The sequence below is a fragment of the Tursiops truncatus genome, chromosome 7 (assembly GCF_011762595.2).
Source record: "Tursiops truncatus isolate mTurTru1 chromosome 7, mTurTru1.mat.Y, whole genome shotgun sequence".
Lineage (NCBI taxonomy): Eukaryota > Metazoa > Chordata > Mammalia > Artiodactyla > Delphinidae > Tursiops > Tursiops truncatus.
Window position 1 is genome coordinate 6220442 of NC_047040.1, and position 20909 is coordinate 6241350.

Consider the following 20909-nt stretch of genomic DNA (forward strand, 5'->3'; position numbering starts at 1 on the left):
AGACTTTCCAAGTAGATAAAACAGCAAAACTCAACTTTATGCTGTCGACAAGAAATCCACTTTAGGGCTTCCCTGGTGGCGCAGTGGTTGAGAGTCCGCCTGCCGATGCAGAGGACACGGGTGCATGCCCCGGTCCAGGAAGATCCCACATGCCGCGGAGCGGCTGGGCCCGTGAGCCATGGCCGCTGAGCCTGCGCGTCCGGAGCCTGTGCTCCGCAACGGGAGAGGCCACAACAGTGAGAGGCCCGCGTACCGCAAAAAAAAAAAAAAGAAAGAAATCCACTTTAAACATAAAGACACCGATAGGTTAAAAGTAGAAGGATGTAGAAAGGATATATCAAGCAAACACTGATCAAAAGAAAGCTAGAGTGTTTTTATTAATAGCAGACAAAGCAAATTTCAGAGCAAGCAATATTAAAAGGGATAAAGAGGAACATTTCATGGTTATAAAGTTCACCAAGAGAGCATAGCAGTTTTAAATGTGCGTGCATCTATTAACAGAGCTTCAAAATGCAGGAACTGACGGAAGGCAAAACGAAACTCCCAATACAGAGTGAGATTTCACTTCCTTTGTACTCAATGAAAGAGTTTTCAAAATAGAGCAAAAATCAGTAAATATGTAGAAAACTTGAATAAGGGATCAAAATAGAAATTAAAATGTTGTTCAGACATAGCCTCAGAAGCCACACACTGTCACTTCTGCTACATTCTACTGGGCACACAGGGCCAGTACCGATTCAATGTGCAGGGTATAAATACCAAGAGATGAGAATCATTTGTGGCCATCTTAGAGGCTGGCTAGTACAGAATAATAAGATGTGAAATGTCGTGGGTGAGATCATCATTATCTAAGATTATAAAGTATGATATACTAATATACTTGATAATACAGTGGAAGAACGACAGCCAGTCTCAGGGGTGATGCTTTACAGGAGCATCGTAATCAAAGCAATGCTGTCGTTGCTTTTATATCATAAACAAGGAGATAATTGGAATCAATGCACATTGGTTATAAAAACATTTCTACAACAAGTCAAAGTGGATTTTGATACAATGGTGGCACGGCCTGTGACGGCACTGCTAATAGGAGGTGGGGTGGTACAGCTGGGAAGGGATCTTAACAAACTTGCTGCAATCTATATTAAAGACTATATAGGTATAATTACTAGAAATATATGTATTTTTCATGCACATCATTTGAGATTTTTTGTTGAGAAGCCCGACAAGAATCAGTGAGGCAACCCAGAGATTAGCAACAGCCTGAAGCTGATGTCATTGCCAGGTGGAGAAACAAAGGGAAGAGGCGGTGCTACCAAGGCACAGGGATGGGGTCCTGCGTTAGAAGCTGGGTGTGTCTGGTCTGAGCTGGACCCAAGGAGGAGCCATGGCCCCTGCCATCGATGCCACCAAAGGCAGAGAGAGAGGAAAAGAAATCTTTGGCTTTTCCCTTCCTTCACCCTCTAATCTCTCAACAGTACCTCCCTTTAGCCAATTCTTTCTGGAAGCCAGTTGATAGGCGTATTAGTTTCCTATCGCTTCTGTAACAAATTAGCACGAACTTACAACTCACAATGACACAAATTTATGATTGTACAAGTCAGAAGGTCAGAAGTCCAGAATCTGTTTCTCTGGGCTAAAGTCACAGTGTTGGCTGGACTGGTTCCTTCTGGAGGCTTGAGGGGAGACTGTTTCCTTACCTTTTCCAGCTCTAGAACTACGTCTCTTGCATTCCTTGGCTCCTAGCCGTTTCTTCCCCCTTTAAAGCCAGTAGTGTAACATCCTCAAATTTCTCTCTGACTTTTTTTTTTTTTTAAAGATGTTGGGGGTAGGAGTTTATTAATTAATTTATTTATTTTTGCTGTGTTGCATCTTCGTTTCTGTGCGAGGGCTTTCTCTAGTTGTGGCAAGCGGGGGCCACTCTTCATCGCGGTGCGCGGGCCTCTCACTATGGCGGCCTCTCTTGTTGTGGAGCACGGGCTCCAGATGCACAGGCTCAGTAGTTGTGGCTCACGGGCCTAGTTGCTTCGCGGCATGTGGGATCCGCCCAGACCAGGGCTTGAACCCGTGTCCCCTGCATTAGCAGGCAGATTCTCAACCACTGCGCCACCAGGGAAGCCCCCTCTCTGACTTTTTGCTCCCACTTTCTGCTTCTGTTGTCACATCTCCTTCTCTGACTCTGACCAATTACAGCAGACCCATCTGTATACTTCAGGGTAAACTTCCCATCTCAAGATCTCTTAACTTAATCACATCTTCAAAGTCCCTTTTGCCATGTAAAGAATTACATTCACAGGTCCTGGGAATTAGGACATGGACATATCTTTGGGGGGCCGGTAGTCCGTCTACCACAATAAGGGAGCCTGGGAAGTGTCACCTGCAGGGGTCAGGCCTCCTGGGTTATAGACAAGAAAGGGATTGGGAAAGGAATGGCTCTTAGGGCAAACAGGCTCAAAACAGGCACTCATCTTTTTCTCCAAATTTTCACTGTTGAAATCTTACAAAAAAGATTTCATTTCTTTGTCTTAATCTCCCTGTGCACTATTTATGAATTTTTGTCTTAATCTCATCCCCTCCCCAAAACAGAATAGACATTTGAGAAAATGCTGCTGAACTGGACTTGATTCACTGGCAGACAATGATAACTGGTAAGTTTTTCCTCTGGGTTTGAGCGTACAGAAGCTGAGTGGTTTTTTAAATCATATTTTAATCTTTCACTCATTCCTTCCCTTCCAAATTGTACATGTTTGATTTCCTGTTTGGGGTTTGCCAAAGAACAAAAGGTGCAATCTCAAAATACTATCATTTAAGACATTTAAAATCTTTATAGTGTTGTTACAATAACAACACTTGGTCTTGTTAGTAAACATGGATCCCAACTTGTGAGGTGTATGCAGTTCTCCAGTACCTCTCCATACATCACCCTCCTACCTCCTGCCCAGGGATCCACAATCTAGCATCACACCCCCCACTAACCTCTACCCACCATCTCCCACAAAAGCACTGCCCAGATATGCAACTTAGAGGCTGGTCCCCAAGGAAAAGAGACCTTGGCAACTCCAGTGGTTCTTTGGCTTAAGTCAGGATCACTGTTTATGCACACGTGGAGGACCATGACCCAAAATGGCCCCTGGCCGTCCTGTTCATTGATCAGACCAAGCACGTGATAGGATTCAGCTGGTACACAAGGAAGGTCAGTTAATGGCTACTCTTCAGACAGCAGAGGAAATCTTCGATTAGTGACCACCATCTGCATTATTTACTGCCATTAGGCGTAGCCATGAGGGGCCAAAATGTAAGATTGCAATTAATTGTAGATGTCTAAAAACGAAACAAGACACAAACAAAACAAACAAACAAACAAAACACTAGACTGTAAACTCCATGAGGGCAGGAAGTCTGGTAGAGTCTTGTTCACCACAGAATCTTCAGCATCTAGGACAGCGCCTGGCACCTACTGGGCACTTCAACACATTAAATGAGTATACTGCCTAATTTCACTTAAAAAAAAATTATTTGCTGAGATGTTACTACATAGCTCTTTGGACTGAGGATCTGGAAACTTTACTCATTACTAAGAGCCATTCTGTCTTTCCCCAAATCATTTATATGGATAAGTTCAAAATACAAAAGAATTTGAACGAATAGTAAAATAAACATTCATGTGCTCACTATCTAGGTTCAATAACTGTTAACAATTATTTAATGTATTTGATTTAATATATTTGATTTATTTCTCTCAGTATTACATGTATTTATATAAGTGTATATCATATATATTTTTATATATGAGAGTAGGCATGTGTATCAGAGTTCATCAGAGAGGAAGAACCACTAGAAGTCTATATATCGGCATATCTGTATTTGTTTCCATGTATCTGGAAGGCTGCTATCTTTGTGTCTGATGCTGGAGGTTGAAGTCCACGGACAGGGCAGGAGTCAGAAGGACAGATTGATGTAAAATGGGGGTGATCAAGGCTGGAACCCCACAAGGGTGGACAGATGGCGAGTCTTCAGAGAACAGTGGAAGTCTGCAAGTCATAAACTCACGTCATTCTTACCACCACCAACCTTAGAAAAAGGAGTCCTGCAGAAGCCAGGGCCCTACCTCAAGAGCTGAACACACACCTGGCCCAGGATTTGGAGAACAGGGGGAGGATCTTGGGGAAGGTGGAGTTGTTGCAGGTCCAGCTGCCTTCTCATGCCGACCAGGCGAGAGGTGAGCCGGCTGCTCAGGGAGGACATGCAAGAACGACAGAATGGCTGCCGCATCCTTCTGCCCTCAAAGCCTCCCAAGAATGTCGTCTGTGGCCCACCCTAACAAGAAGCCTCCCAGAAAGGGAATTCTGGGAAAGGTAGGTTGACCTAGCCAAGTTGAGACATTACAAAGCCACCGTTTCAAATTGTTTCAAAAATGTTGCCATTTCACCTCTTAAATACTGCAACTTTTACCCCAAATTCCATTCTTAAATGGCAGGAGAGAACAGTCATTTGAGGAACTTATAATGGCAAATGCTCAGCTTCCATGTGTCATACGGAGTGAAGTGTTTGAAACAAGCCCCATGCACCACTGCAGTTTGATTTTACTCTTATTTAATAAAAGATCTGCTTTTTAAAAAAGAGTTTGCTCAATTCATCTGGCCTGGTCTAACATTCAATTCTATTTTGCTCCACCAAGCACAGAATAAGATTATCTGAACCGTTGTGACAACTGCTAAACTTTTGTTTTCTTCAGGAAAAACAAGTTAACATGAAATCTCTGAGGGAGAGCCTGCTTCCCAGCGAACAGCTTGAGTTTTAAAATGAGCCCATTGACAAATGGTTTTTCTTTCATTCTCAAGCTGTTACAACAAAATTTCCATCCCCTAAAAAGAAAATATTTCAAATCTCTCTTCTTGAAGATCTGTGTTGGCGGGCTCATGAAATATCCCTGTCTCCTGTTTTGTGTTCATTTCTTGGCACTCCTTGGCTAGGTCGTGCTAGAGTGAAGACTAAAGCTATTAAAAAATTTATGTATTGTCTCTCATTAGAGTCAGAATATCCCTTCAGCTGCGGAAACTTTAGCTGAATTAGGAGAAGCAGATGAAGAATTCGTAGCCAAGCAAAACTCCATAGCAACAAGTAATTAAAGTTGACTATAACAATGACATTTGCTTGGTTTTTTTTTTTTTAATTCTTAAGCAAGATACAGCATGAAAGAATGTCTCAGAATTTTGAGGCATATAAGCTGGCAACAAGTAAGAACCATTCATGTTACGTTCAGTCATTCAAAAAATGGGTGCATATTTTAAGCTTCATAAAAACTTTGCTTTGAGAATTGCAACAAAATCAGCTCCCCAGTTAAGCCCGGGTTGAATTCCACACGTACGTTTCTAACCTGCTTGCAACCCTGAGTGGATTCTCCCCCAGTGATTCTCTCTATCTCTGGTGGTTTGGTTTGCAGACTAGTTCACAGAAGCTTGTCTTACCCACATACACCCAAATTACAGGTCTAATCATACTCTTTCAACTACTTGTCACTGCATTGTTTTGAGGAAAGTGAATTCTGAATTCCAAGTTGTGATGCCAAGAACACATCTTCTCCAAACCCAACAGCCAAAACAGGCAACTGTAGTGGGTTTAAATTTTACTTAGTAAAATGTAACTCTAGGTTAGCACTTCCCAAAGCATCCCTTGGGAAGCTTCCCAAATGAGGGGGGAGGGGAAGACTGATCAAATAAATTTAGGAAATTGTAGGGGAGGAAAAACAATTTTCCCTCTACCCATCTGAGTAGAGACCCCTGTCATAAAAGACAGATTAACAAGAGAAAAACAAACTGAAGCTTATTAAAATGTATATCTCATATATATATATATATATAGACACACACACACATACATATATGAGGTACACATGTTATATATACATACATGGGAGATTCCCAGGGAAAAATGAGTAACTCCTCAAAGCGGCCTAAACCACCAGCTTAAATGCCATCTGTAGCTAAAGAAAGGTGTGTGTGAGGTAGGGGAGGCCAGTTACAGAGAAGGTCCTAGGAAACCCAAGGTAACAAAGGTAAGGTTGTTATGAAATTCAGCTCAACACCTTCTCCACTGATGAAAGTTTCCCGTAAAAGATTTAGAGCCATCGTTCTCTTCCTGGTACGGAGAGGGAGACACCCTTACAAATAGAGATTTCCTTTATATATGGAAATTTCCCTTTCAAAAGGGTAACTTCTACTCCATTTTCAGAACTTCTGCTGTGTCGGCCCTTTCTCCAAATACTCAACTCAAAACAATCCTTATGCCAGAGAGACATATTTTGGGGTGGCATATTTTGCAACCCTTCAAAATGCTGCATACCCTCTCTGTCTTAGAAATTTTCAGGTCGTATTGGTGTATGTTAAAAAGTGATTAAAGGGCTTCCCTGGTGGCGCAGTGGTTGGGAGTCCGCCTGCCGATGCGATGGACGCGGGTTCGTGCCCCGGTCCAGGAAAATCCCACATGTCGCGGAGCGGCTGGGCCCGTGAGCCATGGCCGCTGAGCCTGCGCGTCCGGAGCCTGTGCTCCGCCACGGGAGAGGCCACAACAGTGAGAGGCCCGCGTATCGCAAAAAAAAAAAAAAAAAAAAAAACCTAAAACATTTTATTCAACACCAAAAGTTCTTTTTTTTTCTTTCTTCTGATTTTTACAAGAAATGTAAACATTTTCCTGGGCTCCTAAAAGTGTCACGTACCTTATGCCTTCTACAGCTAATGAAGAAGGCGGCGCCGATGTGACTTCATTAAAGGAATGTGGAACCACGTGTTAGGTTACCTGTGGTACATCGGTAACTTGTAATGGGGCGTGTAATAGCTTGTCATTGGCTTTGAGTGTACAGGACTCAAAGTCACTGTCAATCTGAATTGCAGATTTAACTATTTGCCCAAAGGAAGAGCAGAGACCCTGGAGCAATAAGAGCTGACATTTTAAATACTAAGGAGTAGGGGCCTTGTTTTGTTCTAGGTAGAGATCCCTGCCACTCAAAGTGTGGTCTTCATCCAAGGAGTGCCTGGTATCACCACTTGGAAACTTGTCAGAAGTACAGACGGATGGGATGCAAGACATGCTACCCCCAAATATGGAACCTTGGCATACTGAGTATTTTTAGCTGAAGGAGCTTGAGAAAACAGCAGAAACAGCAAGGTCACTTTGACCTTGACCCTCACCCTCCTCCCCTGGACACAGAACCCTCATGTGAAAGGTGCCTTCCCTATGCCCTGAGCAAAGGAGCATCCTTCTCTCCGAAGAAACACTGAGAAGAATCTGAACAAAAGGGGTTGCTAATTTTCCCCTAGTTTGTACACTTACCTTGCACTTTTCGACTTATATTTATTTCTATACTACTGTTCACTCCTTATCAAACCCAGTACAAAAAGCCTCGGGTTTAACTGTTTCTTCAGGTCTTCATTTCCTTATGAAGATTCCCATGTTATGTAAAACTTACAGTAAATATGTGTGTGTGCTTTTCTACTGCTCATCTGGCTTTTTCAGACCCAGCCAGGAACTCTAAAAGGGTCAACATTTTCCTCCCCCAAAAAGAATCTCAAGGCCAAGCTCAGACCTAAACGAAACAGAATTTATATTTTAATAAGAACCCCGGGTGATGTTCACGCACATCAAAGTTTGAGATGCACTATGTGAATGAAAAATATTGCTTGCCATATCAGTAAACAGAGGATGTTGTAGCCATCGAGTCATCACATTATGACCGCCCCAACGGTGAGCCCTAAGGGAACTCAGGATAGAGGCAGGATGCCCCCCATCTAGCAAATGGCTGCGGCAGCCACCCCCGAAGTTGCACCTGAGGACACTCAGGACGAGAAAACACAGGATGCTGGCCCCAAATAGCTGAGGTGCGTATCAAAGGAATGATTTCAGTGAGCCCAGACTCTTGCATCTTCCCATACATAGGAAAGCGCTAATTTCCTTAACTTGAGATGTCTGGTTTTCCTTAATTAACAGCAATCTTTTGATGTTCCGACTAGCTGGTCTTTGTTGCACAAACTGCTGTATATCCTGGTTTCTCCCTTGCCTCTTCAGAGCAGTGGCTTAGAGCATCTGAGAGGCTGTGTCCCAGGCCTAAGTCCTCAGTTTTGTCTGCCAAGTGAAACATAATTCTCAACTTCTAGGTTGTGCGTTTTCTTTCAGTCGACAACTCTATGTATAAACCATTTAATGAGGCATGAGAATTGGTGATTTATTGTTCCAACAGAAAACAAGGAAAGAGGAGGAGGGATTTTAGAGTGAGGCAGAAACCTACTCGTTCAAGCCAGAAGTTGTAAAGTTAACTTGGTTTATGGTGGAGCTTGGGGTGGTCAAGGTATCGATAGTTTTCAAACAATACCAACACCACCAAAAAGAAACCTAACATAAAAATAGCACAAAAATTGTAAAGGAAAGTTGAGGTACCCCAGTGAGGGGACTTTGACCCAAAGAGGGGTGAGGCAACATCTCTTCCTAAGGGACTGCAGAGTCTTGGCCTCCAGGCTGGGATTCCAGGAGGAGGCCATGTGCTCTTGGGGGAGGAGTTGGGAGGAGCCAGAGCAAAATAAACCAACACAGAAGCCCCAGCCAGGGAACTGAGGACACAGACGTCAGTGAGGCTGCAGCAGGGGAAATGGGAGACTCTGAGGATGGAGACAGCGTCCAGGGCTAAGTCACTGCAGGTCCTCCACTGAGGCTCAGATGCTGTCTAAAATACCCTAGAACCAGGATTAGGGCAGACAGAAAATGACACAGATGTAGAGAATGGACTTGAGGACACAGGGAGGGGAAAGGGTAAGCTGGGACCAAGTGAGAGAGAGGCATGGACATATATACACTACCAGATGTACAGTAGGTAGTGGGAAGCAGCCGCATAGCACAGGGAGATCAGCTGGGTGCTTTGTGACCACCTAGAGGGGTGGGATAGGGAAGGTGGGAGGGAGACACAAGGGAGAGGAGGTATGGGGATATATGTATATGTATAGCTGATTCACTTTGTTATAAAGCGGAAACTAACACACCATTGTAAACCAATTATACTCCAATAAAGATGTTTAAAAAAAAAAAAAGAAAGAAAGAAAATGATGGGCGAGTCCAGTGTGGGAGAAAACAAATTTTTCCCTCTACCCTCCTAGGTTCTTGGCTAAGTCTGCCTCTCCACTCCGGAGTTAAAAGGCAAGTTAACAGGAGAAAGGCAAACAGAAGTCTCATAACATGTATACCTCCCGTATACATGAGAGAGACCCAGGAAAACTGAGTAAAACTCTCTGAAATGGCCCAAGCCACCACACCATCGCCAGCTAAAGATAAAAGAAGATGCTAGGGGTTAGGGAGCCAGTAAAGGGAGGTTATCAGGAAAAGCACAGTAAACAAGGGTAAGGTGGTCTTGCAGTTGTACGTCCTTGCCTTCTCCAGTGATAAGAGTTTCATGACTTCTACTTGGTTTTCAGAGCTTTTTCTGTGTCTGCTGCTTCTTAAAAAATAACCAGCTCAAGATAGTCCTTATGCCAAAGATGCATATTTTGGGGCAGCAAATTCTGCTCCCCTTCCCCGGCCATGGGGATCCCAGGAGACTCCCAGGGTAAAGACCACAAGCCCACAGTAGAAGTCACTTTGACCTGAAAAGGCTCCTCAAGCACCTCCTCCTCCACAAAACTGCACACCAATGTAATATGGTGTCCTTGTAAAAAGATCGTTGGAATGTTTGCCACAAGAAAAATACCCAGTCGATCATGAAACCCCATACAGGATGCTACATTTCCTTGGCTTTTCCCTCTCAGCCTTTTTTCTGGTTTTGTGAGAGGTTAGATGGCTTCTCTCCACCCACATTGGTTGTCATTGAGATGGCACAAATCTCTATTTCATCTTCTGGCTTCTAATTGATAGAATAGTAAAGTCTAAAACGTTGGCCCATCTTTTTCATGTTATTTTTTTAAATGCATTATTTATTTTTTAAATATGTAATCAATATACCTGGGATAAAAATTTTTTAAAAATAGAAAATGTTATGTAATGAAGAATAGATCCCTCATTTACTTTCTCCAGCTACATATTTGCCTTCTTTGTCTCCTGGTTTTCACTGATTCTATCATTTCTAATGCCCGTAACCAAGTGCTTTGGTCTTAACCCTACAGCGAGCATAATGAATTCAGTGCTCACGGGTGGTCTTTTCCCTGTATTTTTTTCTATTGACCTTTCAACTAGCTGAATGTCATCTAGCAGTTTCTTTAAAAGCAACTCATGGGGATGATATTCTCTAAGCTCTTGCAGGTTCAAAGATGCTTTGCTGCTGCCTTTATTTGTCACATAAGGCATAGGAGGCTATAAAATTCTTGTGTCAACGGATTTTTTCTTTAGGACTTTGTAGACTTTGCTCTGTCATTTCAAGGACTGGTTGAGGCTGTGAGTGCTCTGAGCATGACCGATTTTCTCCCCTAAGAGCTCATTTGATCTCTTGGTCTATGTGTCCAAAGGATTCTATCTTTCTTTCTGAAGTTCAGTAACTTTACTAAGAGGAGTCTCCACATTGATGGTCCAATGTAAATATTTTCCTCTAGGACAAATGTTGTAATCTTTCAAACTGAAGAGCCACTTCTTCCTTTATTTCTGGAAATTGCGCTTGAATTACAACTTTAAATATTGTTCCTGTCCACTATGTTGTTACCTTCTTTAGAGACATCGATTATGTGTGTGTTGGATCTCCTTTGTCTGTCTTGCTTAGTTCTCACTTCTCTCCAATTCTTTTATAACTCTTGGCTCATATTAGTTTCATTTTTCCCATCTTTCTCCATCCTGTCACCCATAACCTTTGATCTGCTTTCAATGGCAGTGCTTTCTTTCTGCACTGCTTCTAGTTCACTTTTCTTTTCTATTATCGAGGTGGAAAAGTTTTCCCTTCCTTTCTTCTATGTTCTTTGGCTAGTCTAATAATTAAATTGATGTGAGACAGATTAACAGGAGAAAAACAAATTTAATTTCATACATACAGGAGTCCCAAAGATATGAGACTAGAGTAATGTGCTATCCTGAGTTAATGAAATGGAGCAGAGCCCTATGGTCCTTCCCCCCCACCCCACCCCATGTCCTCAGTTTGCCTTTGTCTGTGGAAAAATTTTAACCAAGAATAAGTTTAATCAGGGAAGTGAGAAAATGCAGAAACAAAGGAACATAGTCGAGGGAGACCAAATAATAATAGTCTAGTCAGTAAGCAAAGTCAAGGACCTTTAGTTCCTCTTCATGGGCTACAGATATTATTCTGAGGCGTATCCTGTGAGCCGTCTTATAGATACCGAAAGCCCCACCAGGTGGAAGAAGTTAACTACATGATGATCAGGCTGCACCATGACATAAGCTGCCACAATTCCGAGAACTGGCCTCAAAGAAATGGGAACAAACTGACCCTGGTACTGAAGATTAACCGTACTACTTAAAACAATCAAGATGATGCTGATCAGACCACTGCATGACTAATTTCAAGAGGATGGTCAGAGCTGACTGTGCTGTTTCTGCATCCGTCTATAAAAGCTCTTGCCCCCTGATTGTCAGTGGAGGGGAGTCACCCTTTGGACAGGAGTCTGCCCCCCACTCTCCCCCTCCCCCACGCACCCGGTTGCCAGCATCCAAGATAAAGCAAGCTTTCCTTTCCACCAACCTGGCCTCTTTATTGGCTTTTGAGCGGCGAGCAGCCGGATCCCACTTTCATTTACACTAAAGAGTGGGATCGGGACCTGGGGCTCCAAAGGGGAGGAGGGCCATTCACAGGAGAGGAGTCGATGCTTGGTAATTAGATGTTGCCCTGCCATACAGAGAGGCCATTCAGATAAGAGAAATGTCCCCGTAGATGAACCAAGCAGAAGGTCCTCTCCTCCAAAGTGCCCCACAGAGACCCACAGCTCTACTGAGCTATTAACCAGGAGCCAATTCTGAAACATCCACCCACCTTGGCCATACCCGCCTCACCTGCTCCCTGGAGGGTATCAGGGAAAGGACTTCAAGAAAGACTCCCTGTCTCTGTGTCTCTCTGTCTCTGTCTCTGTCTCTCTCTCCCCCTCCCACTTCCCTCCCTCTCTTGCACAGAGACCACAGAGGTTCTCCTGTCTGCTGCTGCCCTGGGCAGAAATGTTCGCCAGGGCCTCCACTACAATTTGATGGACAAGTAGAAAGATAGTCTTTCCAATCCATCAGTAACAAAACAGGAGTTTCAATTCCTAGTAGATACTTGTGTTTCTAAGTGAAACTATTTAGAACTCTGAGTACAGGAGATCGGATTATTTGTGCCATTTAAAGTCCAGCCAAAAACTTGTCTCATGATCTACTGTATTCCCAGTGCCAAACACAGCACTTGGTATACAGTAGATGCTCAATAGGTATTTTAAAGTGTGTATAAATATATGCATTAATAGGCTTCCTCTGGGAAAGTAATTGAGTGGGTAACACAGGGTCAGTCATGTAATAAATTTGTGCTAAATGTCAGGTATGTTGCTGTTTTCCTTTTCCCTACAATCCCAGTATTTGAGAGGACAGAGATCTCCCCACTGATTTCCCCAAGATATCACAAAAGGAAACGATAAGATCACTTAATTTCTCCAGTCTTTCCTTAAACCTGTTTTGGCATATTTCCAAAAATACATATGCTCCCCAAAAGAGAAAACAAACATGTAGTCTTCATGGAGGTAACAGTTGGTATCAAGAAATATACTCTTTGTTCTTCTGTCTTTGAAGACTTAACTTGTTACGTCACGATGAGCTAACTCTCTTTCCTGAGTACCTGAGACAAGCATCACTGGTCTCTGGAGCTTACCTGAGAGCCCCCCTGCTGCTTTCACACACCTACAGTCGGGACCAATTACATCATCAGTTTATGATGGATCCTGCCCCAGGGAGCCTTCAGATGAGACCCCAGCCCTGGCCGACACCCTGAGTGCAGCCTGTGAGGGACAGTGGTGCAGAAAGCCCAGCTAAGCCACGCTTAGGTTCCTGATCCACAGAAGCTGTGAGATAATAAAGATGTATTATTTCAAGCTTAGGTAATTTGTTACACAGAAATAGATAACGAATACAGCATCATTTGGAAGATCTCCTTTTCCCAAATTTCTTATATACAGTATTAGTTTTCTAGGGCTGCCTTAACGAAGTTCCACAAACTGGATGGTTTAAAATGGCAGAAATGTATTCTCTTACAGTTCTGGAGGCTGGAAGTCTGAAATCAATGTGTCAGTAGGGCCATGATCTCTCCGAAAGCTGTAAGGACATCCTGCCTTACCTCCTCCAACCTTCAGACAATTGCTGCAAGCCTTGGTGTTCCCTGGCTTGAAGCCGCATTACTCAGTCTGGGCCTCCATTGTCACATGGCCTCCTCCCTGTGTGTCTGTCTTCACATGGGCATCTTCTTATAAGGATACTAATCACATTGGACTAGGGCCTACTCTGTTCCTGTATGACCTTATCTCCACTTAACTAATCACACCTGCTGTGACCCTATTGCCAAACAAGAATACATTCTGAGGTACTAGGGGTTCAGACCTCACATATCTTTTTTTTGTGGGGGGAAGGGGACTAAATTCAACCCCTAACATATAAAAGGATGCTTTTAACTACCATGATGCCATTTTCTGAGTTACACAACTCAGCAACAGCTTAATCTCTTTTGACCACAGCCTTTACACGAAGGGTAAAGGTTTGTCTTATTCCTGATCTACGTGTGACTGATTAAATAGAAAATGAAAAGTGAGAATTGTCAGGGGCGTCAATCACTTGTAAATATTTAGCTGACACTCTGAAAACCAGTGATGCAGGACTGCAGAATAAATGCTTCCTCCAGTGCCCTTTATACTATTTCCAGTGGACATGGTTATGGCTCAGTGAGGAAGGTGGCAGGTATGAAAAGGATGTCATTTTGTTCTTACCACTAATGTGAGTAATAGAAGAGCTGGGAAGTTTATGGATGTGGAAGATGACAGTAGTTGAAGAAGAAAGAAAATGTTTGGTATAGTTTCCAGATGAGTGTTTTTATGACGGTAACAAGACCTAACATTTAAATGATGCTCTACAATTTAACCTTTGTATATCACTCCAGGGGCCCCCCCACCCGACGATGTGCCTCTTACGTAGTAGGCACCCAGCTAATCTAACTGATCCCCAAAACGAGCTGGGGTGCAGCTCAGGCAGGAAATGTGCTAGGCAGGGGTTATTATCTTCATTTTCAGATGAGTGAGCGGAGGCCTGGGGACACTAAGTTTTTCAGAGTGACATTGAAATGACATATGCTCAAGGTCACTTCCAGGTGTTAAAACCAGGTTGTCTGATTCATGATCTAATACCTTTGTCCTTTAATGTAATGCCCAGAACAACAACAACAGAAAGGTGTGTTATGGAGGAAGGAATCACAGGTTCCACGAAAACAAGACAGAGAAGAGTGCGTCCTTTGTTTCTGGACAAAGAAAAAGGTCCAGGCGTGGTGGGGATGGGCAGACTACAGCTTTCTCTTATCTCCTTCTTTTCTTCCCTATAACACACAGGCGAGATATTCTTAGAATATCTTGGAAGCCCTTTCTGAGCATTACAACAGCAAGGGGCAGAAATATTCTAATCAAAAGACAAGACTAATTGGGGAACAGGAGTCTCAATTAGCTTTTGCCTGCCAATATCAAAGCTCTAAAATGTTAGCAGCCTGGCAAGCACCTTGGCTCCTGAGCAAAGATCAAGAAGGATCTCAGTAAGTTCGGTCATCCAGATATGGTCTCCCAAGCAAACATTGCTTCCTTGATTTTATCATTTTCTCTGAACGTTAAAGACCCCATCTCCCCTCCTGACCCCAGTCCAGGGAGGTCCACTGATCCACCAAACATAGTGTGCTCGGCAAAACATGTGGAAGGTCAGCTCCAGTGCATAGAGGTTATGGGATGGGAAGAGCTGTGGACTTGTCATCGGGAGACTGGGCCCCAGTTCCTGGTCTTTCTCTAAGTAGCTGTTGATGGCGGGCAAGCGCTTGAGGCATGGCCTCATGGACTGTGGTTTCCTGTCTGAAATGAGATGCACTGAACGTGATAGCCCATCACACAACCCTAACAGCCAGCCCCAAGTGACCTACACGATGAAGCATGAGTCGGCTCTGGAAGTGCAGGTGTCGGACAGGTCTGGGGCTCAGCTGAACGCACTGGCTCTGGATCCACATCTCAGCTTCTGTCATCTCTGCCCTCTGTCGTGCATCAACTTCGTTCTGAAGAAAGATATACCCGAAAAGCAAGAAAATGTGTCCAGCAGCCTCCAGCAGCCTCTTAGTTGCTTGTCCCTGGCCTGCATGGATTCACATGTCCATTTCTGAACCAGTCCCGTGCTGGGCTCAGACCACGCTGACCCAGTTTTCCGAGGAGATAGAAGACTTCCACGCTTCCGCTGCAGATGCCTTCCGAAGTTTCACTTGACCCTAAAGACTCAACAACTTTTATGAAATAACAAAATTATTTAAATCCCAAGTTAGAAAAATTAAGGAAACCCAAATGGTGACATAATATTAAGGAAATGTAAATTTAAATAATTTAAGTAAATTGTCCCTGGGTCTTCTTAGGGATACAGTGGGCAACTTGAGGATCAGTGTGTACTGGCTTTTCGTTAACTTCAAAAAGTTGTTATGTGGGGACTTCCCTGGCGGTCCAGTGGTTACGTCTCTGTGCTCCTGATGCAGGGGGTGTGGGTTCGATCCCTGGTCAGGCCACTAAGGTCCCACATGCCATGCAGCATGGACAGAAATTTTTTTTTAACTAAATAAATTTAAAAAAAAAAAAGAAAATATATGAGGAATTCCTTTAAAAAGGGAGTGTTATGTGGAAATATTATCTTTCTTAATGATAATTTTACTACTACAGGCCTTTCCTCCTGATACACGGTGCTTGACACAAAGGTGCCAAGAAGAAGCAGGTGGGAATGCTACTCTGCATCTGTTTCATACTTTTTGGTGTATGTGCTCATGCACTGTGTGTACACGTGTGTATACGTGCCTACGTGTTTATGTTTCTCTCTTAGAATCAAGGAGTATTATTCAGTAGTTAATAACAAACTGATAACAAACTAATAATGACTCTCCTATTTGATTGTGCTAATCAGCTTCTTACTAGACTCAATTTTTTAAGTCATTTTCAGATTCCGAGTCAGAATTACATAGATATTTTTCGTAAGCTTATGGCAGGCCACAATCTCTTATAAACTTACAAATGAGACACCTTAACTAGAGGGGTAATGATCCCATGATTTATCTTATTGTCTCTAGATATAACCTTGTGTATCAAGATAGTAGTTTGTATAAAAATCAGATGTTTTATTCAGCCGAGCAGATAAGGTAAAGCTACTGGTACTGCTGCATCAGGTTAATATGCTTGTGATCTTTGTGATTGTCATTCTGACTCCACATACCATCTTTGAATGATGTACATAGGAAGGCTTCATGTGGTTCAGACACGCCTGCCTCAATACTTAAAAATGAATGTGCACATGCCCTTCAAATGGGCCATTTAAACATTAGCAGGAGGATAGAATCTTGGAAATCTATCCTGGAAATCTTTAGCCCACTACCCTCACGGTCCAGAATGTGTCACCAAGGTCAAGTGATACTCACAAACATTCCCAAGGTAAAAAAAATTAGATGTCAGCAAAATACAAGTTGAATCCCAAATCCTTTGGGTCTAGATAAATATAGTTTTCAGTGATGGTTTTTTCTATGCTGACTTCCTCAGAACAAAGACACCCAGGGCTTCCCTGGTGGCGCAGTGATTGAGAGTCCGCCTACCCATGCAGGGGACACGGGTTCGTGCCCCGGTCCGGGAAGATCCCACATGCCGCGGAGCGGCTGGGCCCGTGAGCCATGGTCGCTGAGCCTGCATGTCTGGAGCCTGTGCTCCGCAACGGGAGAGGCCACAGCAGTGAGAGGCCCACGTACTGCAAAAAAAAAAAAAAAGACACCCAAAGACTTCCTGGGATAACATTACTTCCAGCATCTATCATGTTTATGTTTTTAAGTATTAAAGACTGAGGAGGAAACTGACCCAAGACACATTTTTTCTGGATGCTTAAGGATGATTTGCTATATTTCAGGGTTTGCTTTTAGAGTTGAGACCAATAAAAGAAAAGGCACAAAGAAACACATTTTAATATACAGCTGGTGTCAAAATTGAGGGATGTGAGCTAATTGTGACTAAAATGTATCAGATGGGTGACCCAGACGGGCTAAGTACTAGGTTGTGCCTGGTTTACAGAAGGTTGTGTTTCACGCTTACAAGGCCAGCATTTGTAAGTATTGCTCTATAAGTGAGTCACGGGGTTATTACACGTCTTGCACCAACTAGCATAAAATAACATTTACAGAAATGACAGGCTTCAAGCAAGACAGGCTCATGCAGAGTGAAGGGTGTACCCTTGGACCCGGTAGTTCCACCCCTAGGACACCTTCACATGCAAGTTATCAGATACTCAAAATGAACGTTCACGTGCATTTAATTCCTTATTATTCAGTTAGCTGAATTTTCAGATATTAAATATTTTACAATACAGGATTGATTGGCTTCCTTATACTATAGAATAGTGTGCTGTCATTAAAAACAATTACCACAATGTCTCATAGCATGGAAAAATATTTATAATATAGTTAGTATTGGTTTTCTCGGGCTGTCAAAACAAATTACCCCAACTGGGTGGCTTAAAACCACAGAAATTTATCCTCTACACTTGTGGAGGCTGGGAGTCCTAAATCAGGGTGTCACCTGAAGTGTCGGCAGGACCGGCTCCCACCCAAGGCTCTGGGGAGAATCCTTCCTGGCCTCTCCCAGCTGCTGGAGGCTCAAGGCGTTCGCTGGACTGCATGACTCCAATCTCAGCCTCTCTTTTCACATCACCTTCTCCTCTGTGTGTTTCTGTCTCCCCGCTTCTTATAAGAACACCTGCCGTTGGATTTAGGACCCACGCTAAATTCATGGCGATTTCATTTTGAGATCCTTAAATGAATAATGTCAGCAAAGACCCTTTTCCCGGATAAGATCACATTCACGGGTCCTGTGAGGGCATGGTTTTTTTCTGGGGGGTGTAGCACAATTCCACCTATTACAATCAGAAAGGCGGTATATAGACTTTGTACAGTCCCACCTCAACAACGTAATAACATATTTATATACATATATACACACCTGTAACAGGATGTTAGAACGGGACTGGGAAACCAAAATGAGTGTGGAAAAACCCCCAAACCATCCCCAGATGCACAGCTTCAAAAGGAATGAAGGAACCCGCGGCCCAGCACCTGGGCCTCTTAGCAAGACCGGATTTGGAAAGGATCAGAGAGAGGCTCTGGGGAGGATACAGGTGCAGAGATGTCTTTGGAGAGAATGCTGGCCTTGCTGTGGGCAAGCCCCCTTGGGGGACGGGAGAGAGGATGCTAGTTCCCAGCCCATAGCCCAGGGGGAGCGTCAAGATGAAGCTGAGTGATACTGAGGACAGGTGTCTAATCCACAGCAAGAAAGAGGAAATGGACTGTGGACAGGGGTTCAACTGCCCCCAGGAGGTGGCGAGAACAAGAGAGGAGCTGACCAAAGGCTTTGAAGGCAGGACCAGGGGAGGGCTGCCATGGGGGTGGGAGGTCTTCCTGCTCTACAGGGTTGATGGGCGCACACAACTCGTGGTTGTTTCCTGGGACCAGATGTGGAGTAAGGGGGAAAGCCAGTGCAATGGTTTCCCAGGGCTGCCACAGCAAAGTACCACAAACTGGGTGGCCTCACACACACAGATTTATTCTCTCACAGTTCTAGAGGCGGGGCTGGCTCTCTCCGGAGACTCTGAAGGAGAATCTGGTCCATCCTCTCTTCCAGCTCCTGGCGGCTTCGGCAACCCGTGGACTTCCTTGGCCAGCAGAGACCACCACTCCAATCTCTGCCTGGGTCATCACGTGGATGTCTTCCCTCCATCTCTGTGTTTTCTCTTCTTATAAGAACACCAGTCACAAGATTAGGGCCCATCCTGATCCAGTATGACTTCATCTTAACTACTTACATCTGCAGAGACCCTGTGTCCAAATAAAATCACATCCTGAGGTTCTGGGTAGACATGTATTTTGGGGAAACACTATTTCAATCCAGGACAGCTGGCATGGAGTCACTTGGTTCAGTCCAGTGTGGCTGCACGGAGAGGCCAGAAGAACCTGGAGAAGGAGGTGGCGGGTGCTGCAGGATACCCCAAGGCTGAGCAAGGGGTCACAGGGACCATTTGAAATGGAGCTCAGGGCCAAGACCAAGGAATTCCAGGAGGGAGGGACCAGAGGGCATTTCCAAAGAGCCCCAAGTAGAAGAACAAAACCAGCCTTACCCTATGCCAGGTCTCAGGGCACAAAGCCACCCAGCCCCCTAAGAATTGTCCAGTCGCCCCTGTCTGCTTGCAAGGCCAGGATGAGAACGGAATACCGTGTCCCGGTCCCATTGCCCACCGCAGGCTCAGCCGGGAGAGAAGATGGGATGCTCAGCTTAGAGTTTTGACTATACCATGGGATATAGGCCAATATGTGTACATCAGTATGTGATTCCCAACTACGCCCTGTAACATGGCATTATCCTCATTAAAGATACAAGGCTGTTTTAGGACTAAAACTAACCAGAGAGCTTTTTTTTTTTTTTTAACATCTTTATTGGAGTATAATTGCTTTACAATGGTGTGTTAGTTTCTGCTTTGTAACAAAGTGAATCAGTTATACATATACATATGTCCCCATATCTCTTCCCTCTTGCGTCTCCCTCCCTCCTACCCTCCCTATCCCACCCCTCTAAGTGGTCACAAAGCACCGAGCTGATCTCCCTGTGCTATGCGGCTGCTTCCCACTAGCTAGCTATTTTATGTTTGGTAGTGTATATATGTCCATGCCAGTCTCTCACTTCGTCCCAGCTTATCCTTCCCCCCCGCCGTGTCCTCAAGTCCATTCTTTACGTCTGCGTCTTTATTCCCGTCCTGCCCCTGGGTTCTTCAGAACCATTTTTTTTTTTTAAGATTCCATATATATGTGTTAGCATACTGTGTTGTGTTTCTCTTTTCTGACTTACTTCACTCTGTATGACAGACTCTAGGTCCATCCACCTCGCTACAAATAACTCAATTTTGTTTCTTTTTATGGCTGCATAATATTCCACTGTATGTATGTGCCACATCTTCTTCAGAGATTTTAAAGGGAGTTCGAGAGACAAATGTACATGGGTGGGATTTTCCGTGAATTTTATTTATTTATGTTTTAATGTGGAGCTTCCTTTTAAAACGAACGACACTTCCTTGAGAATGTGAGTTTTGCTACCTGAAAAGCTAACTATTAGAGTGGAGAATGTGTGGCCTTGGAATGGGAGGTAGTAACCACACCCGCCCTCTGAGACACCAGTGTTGAACTGGGTGATGTCCCAGCAGGTCCTGGCCCAGCCAGGGGACACAGGAGAGGGACCCGCTATGACAAAGCAGAGAAACATGGAGGGGGAGGAGAGGGGGAGAAGTGGGCAGGCTGCAGCGGCTGCTGGGGCCTCGCAGAGCTCTGCCTCTGAAGCAGCAGCTACAGCCCCTGTGCTTCTGCCTACAGGCTGACACACATTTCCCAGCTTCACCGTGACCTAGTTACCAGGCCCTGGCGACACCACCAAGCCGGCCCACAGAGTTGTGCTGAGCCAATCCTGCCACCTAGTGCCCGCAGCTCCGGGAGCCTAGGGAGGTCGCTTGCTTTTCTCTCCCTTCTCCTCTTTATTCACCGAGCCATGACCTCCCCAGTACCCTCGTTCAGAGGAAAATAAGGCTCAGATGTCTCATCTGCTCATGAATTTTTGTTTTTCTTTCGAGGTAGGCTTTGCTTGGCTTTGAGGGATGCCAATTTTCTGTTGAGTGATAGTAAAGAGAATGTTATTTGG